Source organism: Elephantulus edwardii, unplaced genomic scaffold (assembly GCF_000299155.1).
Source record: "Elephantulus edwardii isolate Elephantulus edwardi_28Jun2011 unplaced genomic scaffold, EleEdw1.0 scaffold00017, whole genome shotgun sequence".
Taxonomy (NCBI): domain Eukaryota; kingdom Metazoa; phylum Chordata; class Mammalia; order Macroscelidea; family Macroscelididae; genus Elephantulus; species Elephantulus edwardii.
The window spans coordinates 27,983,278-27,990,794 of record NW_006399767.1 but is presented as its reverse complement, the minus strand read 5'-3'; positions in this window follow the sequence as shown (position 1 = coordinate 27,990,794).

Genomic DNA, 7,517 nt, shown 5'->3' with positions numbered 1-7,517 from the left:
GCCATCACTTCATTCCAACCCACAGCGACCCCGTGTGACAGAACAGAACTGCCCCATCGGATTTTCTAGGCTGCAATCTTTACAGCAACAGATCGCCAGGCCTTTCCTGCTCCAGAGCCACTGGGTGGGTTCACACTGCCAACATTTTTAATTAGCCATGGAGCACTTAACTATTTGAGCAACCAGAGTTCCTTCTACTCTCAAAAAAATTAGCCGTCATGAGCCATAAGGAGCATAGTTTGTCCTTCACTCCGGGAATCACCATGAGTAGAAATCCACTGGGTCAGAGTCATTTGAGGTGCACTTTGACTTTGTCCTGAGAAAAACTAAAAACAAACCAACCCGACTCCAGCAGCTTTTCAGAGTCAATAAATTATACACGAGGAGATTGCCCATCTTTTTTGTAAGTAACAACCGGTGGATTCCAACCTCTTACCTTTGGCTTGGCAGTGCAACTCTCTACCCACTGGGCTACCAGAGGAAAGTACTTAATTAGCAGAGAGGATGGATTTGAGCCTGGTCCATTGCAATTCTACACCCACTTTAGTGGTGTCAGTCTTCCTCTGAGGGTAAAGCCACACACCAGTAAGTATCATTTATTAAGCACTTAGTAATTGCCCTGTGAAGGAGCACATGGTGGCATAGTCCATAACATATCATATCACAAGGTAAGCAGTTCAAACCCATGGGTGTCAGCTCAAATCCAGGAGCTGCTTAAAGCAGAAAGACGGACACTCTCCTCCTGTAAATATCTACAGACTTGGAAACTCGATAGAAGGTCTCTATGAGTCAGAATGGATTCAGCAGCAGTGGGTCGTCTTTGAAATCTGTAATGGGCATTTCTCACTTTTCAATCCATTTCCCAAGCTAAGATTATACTCCCCATTTCACAGATAGGAAAACTGACACTCAGCGAGAGCAAATGACTTTGCTTCTCAAAAGCTCAGAGGGCTATCCACAGGAGGGAAGCACATGGGTGATGAGAGTGGCCAGAGCTCTGGTTGTCCTCTTTGCTCTCCAAATGCATCTCTCCCTCCCTGTGGGCCCCTCCAGAAGGGCTGCAGGCAGGCATCAGACCCCCTTCAAGGAGCAGCGTTCACAAGGATAAAAGCAGATTCCCAAGATTTTTCCTAAATGGAAAGACAACCCAGGACCCTAGATGAGAAGACCCAATACTGCTAGGGTGTAGGTTCTCCCCCAAACAATCTGTAGATTTAACCTAATTCTAATCAAAATCCCAAGCAGGTCTTGGGAAAAATTAGCAAGACTTTCTACAACTTGTATGAAAATGCCAAGGATCTGAAATCGCAACACGATTATAAAGATAGAAAAGTCAAAGAACTTAAATGATCTGCTTTTAAAACTTCTATAATGCTACAGAGATTAGGGCATTATGATACTAGTGTAAAGAATAAACAGACCAATAGAGGAGGATAGAGAGAGCCCCAAAATAGACTCACATATATGCGGTCAGTAGATTTATGGCACAGACACAACTACATTTCAGCAGCGGAAAGATTATATTTTCAATAAACAGAGCCAAATCTTTTGGATCAATTGCATCACACAGACTCCTATCTCATGCCACAAAGAAAAGATTAATTCTGAGAGGGTCATAGATCTAAATGTGAAAGGCAAAACTATAAAGCTTCTAGACAAAAATATAAGTGAATATTAACATGGAGAAGGCAAAGATCTCTTAAACCAAATGAACAAAAAAAAAAAAAAACCCACAAATTCAGAAGAAATAATTGATAAGTTAGAGCACATTTAAATGTAAAACTTATTGTTCACTGAATGACACTATTATGAGAGCAAAAAGGTAAGTCACAAAATGGGAGAAAATATCTGACAAAGAGCTTGTATCCAGACTAGATGAAGAGCTCTTACAACAACAAAAAGATGAACAACCCAATTAAAAACGGACAAAAGACATTAGCAAACACTGTACAAACGAAGATATCCATGGAGTCAAGAAGCTATGAAAATAGTATTCAGCATCATTAATCATCAGGTGGAAGCATATTAAAAACCAAACTGACAGTACAATGCAGCCACTGTTGTTACTATTGTGAGGTGCCGTTGAGTCTGCTCCAATCCCTAGCCACCCTGTGTACAGCGGAATGAACGCTGCCAGGCCCCAGCCCGGCCTCTGATCTCTGCTCTACAGCCACGAGGATGGCAAAATAGAAGACGGACAACACCGAGCACGGACGAGGATGCAGAAGCAACTGCAACTCTGGTGGACACATAAATGGGCACAGCTGTTTTGGAAAGTGATTTGGCTCTACGAAGCTGCACTGCAATCCCAAAGGCACCCAGTTCAAATCCACCAGGTGCTTCACAAGAGAAAGATGAGCAATCTCCTCCTCACATGCAATTTACTGCCTTTGAAAACCTGCTGGAGGCTCAGCAATGGGTCAGATCTGACGAGATGACACACAACAACAACAACTAAACCAATGAGAAGCTCTGGTGGCATAATTAATAGCAAATTACACTGTGAGCCCCAGGGCCTTCTCATTCCACAGGACAAAGAGGAGCAGTCTCCTCCCACTGAGAAGCACAGAGCCCAGTGGAAGGTCACTAGGATCAGAACCAACTTGACAACAGTCAAACCTCTAACCCAGAAATCCCCCTCCTACCTAAAAGAAAGTCAAACATATGCTTACATCAAGTTATTCGCAAGAACGCTCACAGCACTTTTACCCACAACAAAGCTCTAAAGAACTTAAATGTGCACCGAAAGAAGAAAGAAGAAAGAAACTGTAGCTCTGGCAGCTTAGGTAAGGAGTTGCACTGCTCACCCAAAAGCATGCAGCTCAAATCCATTAGCTGCTCCACGGGAGAAAGACAAGCAATCTCTTCCTGTGCAATCTGCTGCCTCTGAAAACCTGCTGGTGGGTCAGCGGTGGATTGGTTCCAACTCAGTGGTGCACAACAACAATACAATGGAGTTGCCTGCAACTCAGTGACCCTGTGAACAATAGCTCTGAACCCTGCCCTATCCGAGCAAGTCTCACTGACTCCAACAGACCTAATCCCATACAGAAATAAAAAAGATAATTTATGATATGTGTAACAACATGGACGGATCCACAGACAGTATAATGAGTGAAATAACCCAAGGCACAAAAGAGTTCCTTTCATATAATTCCATTTATTTAAAGTTCAAGATTAAGCAAAACTAATACCCAGTGACGGAGCTCTGGTGGTCTCAAAGTAAGGGGCTACGCTGCAAGACGAAGATACTCACCACTGGACCAACTGGCAGCATCAGGATGAGTGGTGAAGAGATTGAGATTGTACACAGCTTTAGTTTGCTTGGCTCCACAGTCAACACTCTTGGCAACAGCAGCCAGGAAATTAAAAGACATATTGCAATGGGAAAGTCTGCTGTTAGGGACCTCTCCAAAGTACTGAAGAGCAATGATGTCTCTCTGGAGACTAAGGTGCCTGATGCAACCCATGGTCTTGGCAATCATTTGTTATGCATCAGAGAGCTGGACAGTGACTAGAGAGGATAGAAGGATAAATTGATGCCTTTGAGCTGTGGTGTTGGAGAAGAGTATTGACTATACCATGGACTGCTAGGAAAATGAACAGGTTCACCCTGGAGAGGGTTAAACCAGGCTGCTCCTTGGAGGCAAGGATTCTGAAGCTTCGTCTGACATACTTTGGACATGTTGCAAGGAGGGACCAGTTCTTGGAGAGGGACATCATGCTAGGGAGGGTGGAGGGACAGCGCAGGAGAGGAAGACCCTTGATGAGGTGGATTGATTCAGTGACTGGGGTAATCAGGATAGATGTGTCAGAGGTGGTGAGATTGGCACAGGACAGAACAGAGGTTAGGGCTGTTGTACATAGGATCGCTATGAGTCACAAGTGACTCGATGGCACATAACAACAACAACCACCCGCTGCTCCACAGAAGAAAGATGGGCAATCTGTTTTCATGCTATTAAACTGCCTCTGCAAACACACAGGAGGATCGGCTATGGATCGAATCCGACTCTACAGAACACAACACCAGCAATATTCAGTAACAGAAGTCAGAATAGCCCTGAGTGGTACAACTAGGTGAGCACTGTCTACTAATTGATAGGTTTATGGTTCTCACCCAGAATCAGCTCAGAAGAAAGCCCTGGCAGTCGAACTCTGAAGAATCACAGCCTTGAAACCCCCAGGGAGCAGCTCCCCTCTGCAACACGTGGGGTCAAGAGGAGCTGGAATCAACTCAACTAACAACTGGTTTCTTGGGGAAGTTGGCTGTTGACTAGGAGGGAGAACATTGTTGTGATTGCTGTGAGGCGTCATCAGTGCCATTTTCAATTCATAACAAGCCCATGCGACAGAGTAGAACGGCCGCACAGGGCTTTCTAAGAGCTCTCTGGTGGCCTACTGGATAGAGTTGTGTTACCAAACTAAAGGCACATGGTTTGAATCCACAAGCTGCTCTGAGGGAGAAAGATGGGCAGTTTACAGGCTCTGAAAACCTGCTGGAGGGCCAGGTCTGAGTCAGCTCCAACTCACTGACAGTGAGTGAGTGAGTCTTTCTAGGAGATGATTGTCAGATCTGTTTCCCTTGGAACTTCTTGTTGTTTTGTGCGACTGAGCTGGAACTGACAGATAGCTGACCCTCCAGTGGGTTTTCAGAGGCTGTAAATGGTATGGGAGGAGACTGCTTAACTTTCTCCTATGAAGCAGCTGGTGGATTGACATCGCATGCCTTTGGGTTGGTTCCTTGTAGTTAGATCACCAGAGCCCTCTGTTAGGTGGGGTCAAATCAGCAGCCTTCTGTTTCACCGCTGAGTGCTTAAGGATTGCACCACCAACGTTCCTTGGGAGGGCGCTGAGAATGCTCTGTACCTTGACTTGAATAATACTTACAATGCACACATCCAGACCTAAAATTTACCAAGCTACAGGCTCAAATTTTGCATACTTTAAGTATGTTATAGTATGTCTGAAAAAAATTAAAAAAGAAGAAAACAGAAAAATTATTAATATCATACCTACCAGGGGTTCAGGCATTTACCCCACAAAAGCCTCAAAGCTCAAGGAGGCTGGAAAGTCTGGGCAAACCTGAAAGGGGATAGATGTGTGGCCTCTGATGAGTCCTCCGCCCCACACCGGTCCTTCCTCCAGCCCACCAATCACTCCTCCCGTGTCCCCCCATCAAAGACTTTGAGTCAGGAACAAGAGCACCAGGATCCTGACTGACACACCCCTCAGTTACCTGGGCCTGTAAGGGGCTATTTAACAATTCTGTAAGTAGTACACAATGAATGGCAAAGCAAATGATTCCTGTCAATAGAAATGCAAATGACTTTGTCTGGTTGTTGTTGTTGTTGTTGTTATGTGCCATTGAGTCATTTGCAACTCATAGCGACCCTGTGTACAACAGCCCTAAACCCTGCTCTATCCTGTGCCAATCGCACTGCCTCTGACACACCCATCCCCATTACCCAAGTCACTGAATCAATCCACCTCATAGAGGAGGGTCTTCCCCTCCTGTGCTGTCCCTCCACCCTCCCAAGCATGATGTCCTTCTCCAAGGACCTGTCCCTCCTTACAACATGTCCAAAGTATGTCAGACGAAGCCCCAGAATCCTTGCCTCCAAGCAGTAGTGTGGTTTAACCCTCTCCAGGATGAATCTGTTTTCTTGGCAGTCCATGGTACATTCAATACAGCTCAAAGGCATCAATTTTCCTTCTATCCTCCCTAGTCATTGTCCAACTCTCTGATGCCTAACAGGTGATTGCAAAGACCATGGCCTGTATCAGACTCACCTTAGTCTCGAGAGAGACACCGTTGCTCTTGAGTACTTTAGAGAGGTCCCTAACAGCAGACTTTCCCATAGCAATACGTTTTTTTTTATTTCCTGGCTGCTGGTGCCAAAAGTGTTGAACGTGGAGCCGAGCAAACTGAAGCTGTGAACAATCTCAATCTCTTCGCCATCCATCCTGATGCTACCGATTGGTCCAGTGGTGAGAATCTTTGTCTTCTTAACATTGAACCTCAGTCCAAAATGAAGGCTGCAGTCCTTGATGCTCTGCAGCAAGTTCATGAGGTCCTCCTCAGTTTCAGCAAGCAGGGTTGTGTCATCTGCATAACGCAGATTGTTAAAAGATCTTCCACCAATCCTGACGCCACACTTCTCCTCATAGAGCCCAGCCTTTTGGATAATCTGTTCTGCATACAGGTTGAAAAGTATGGAGACAGGACACATCCCTGGCGTACACCCTTCCCAATTTTGAACCATGCAGTGTTCCCTTGCTCTATTCTGACAACTGCCTCTTGGTCCAAGTGTAGGTTTCGCATTAGCACAATTAAATGTTCTGGGATTCCCATTCTTCTCAGAGTCAGCCACAGTTTATTATGATCCACACAGTCAAAAGCCTTTGCATAATTAATGAAACACAGATAGACATTCTTCTGGTATTCCCTGCTTTCAGCTAAGATCCATCTAACATCAGCTACAATATCCCTAGTACCATGACCCGTTCTAAACCCAGCCTGGACTTCTGGCAGTTCTCTGCTGATGTGCTGTTCCAGTCGTTTTTGGATAATCTTCAGTAGAATCTTGCTTACATGTGAAATCAATGACACTGTTCTGTAGTTTCCACACTCTGTTGAGTCACCTTTCTTTGCGATGGGAACAAATATAGATCTCTTCCAGTCCGTTGGCCAAGTGATTGTTCTCCAGATTTCTTGCCACAACGTGGTGAGCACATCCAGGACAGCATCTGTTAGCTGAAATACGTCAATTAGTATACCATCTATTCCTGGGGCCTTATTTTTTGCTATTTCCTTCAAAGCAGCTTGAACGTCTTCCTTCATCACCATGTTTGTTTGCTGTTAACCAGTTTGGCATCTATTTGCTTCAGTGTAGTTCACTTCAGCACTTCTGATGGCCTGTTGTTGTTGTTGTTTACCGTCGAGTCTGAACGAGCCACAGCTGACCCTTCATCGGGTTTTCAGAGGCAGCTAATCACAGGGGAGGAGATTGCCCATCCTTCTCCCACAGAGAAGCTAATGGGATTTGAATCATGTGCCTTTGGGGTTGCAGCACAACTTCTTGCCACTAGAGTTCCCTTTTTGATGGCCTACGTATTTAATACATTTTTATTTTATATTAGTTTGCTTACAAAGTTCGTATACATTATTTTTTCACACTATCTTCATTCACATTGTGTTTCATGCAATTATTCCCGTTCATTATATTTTACAAAACTATTGCAGGTACACAGGAAAAGCCATCAGGAGGAGGTGCTGGGGACACGGAGAACGTGCCCCTGGGCAGAGGGGAAGCCTGGAAGCTGCGCACCAGCGGAAGTCACCTCAGATAATAGCAAAGAGGCATGTTGCAGGTACACAGGAAAAGCCGTCGGGAGGAGGTGCTGGGGACACGGAGAATGTGCCCCTGGGCAGAGGGGAAGCCTGGAAGCTGCGCACCGGCAGAAGTCACCTCAGATAATAGCGAAGAGGCATATTGCAGGTACACAGGAAAAGC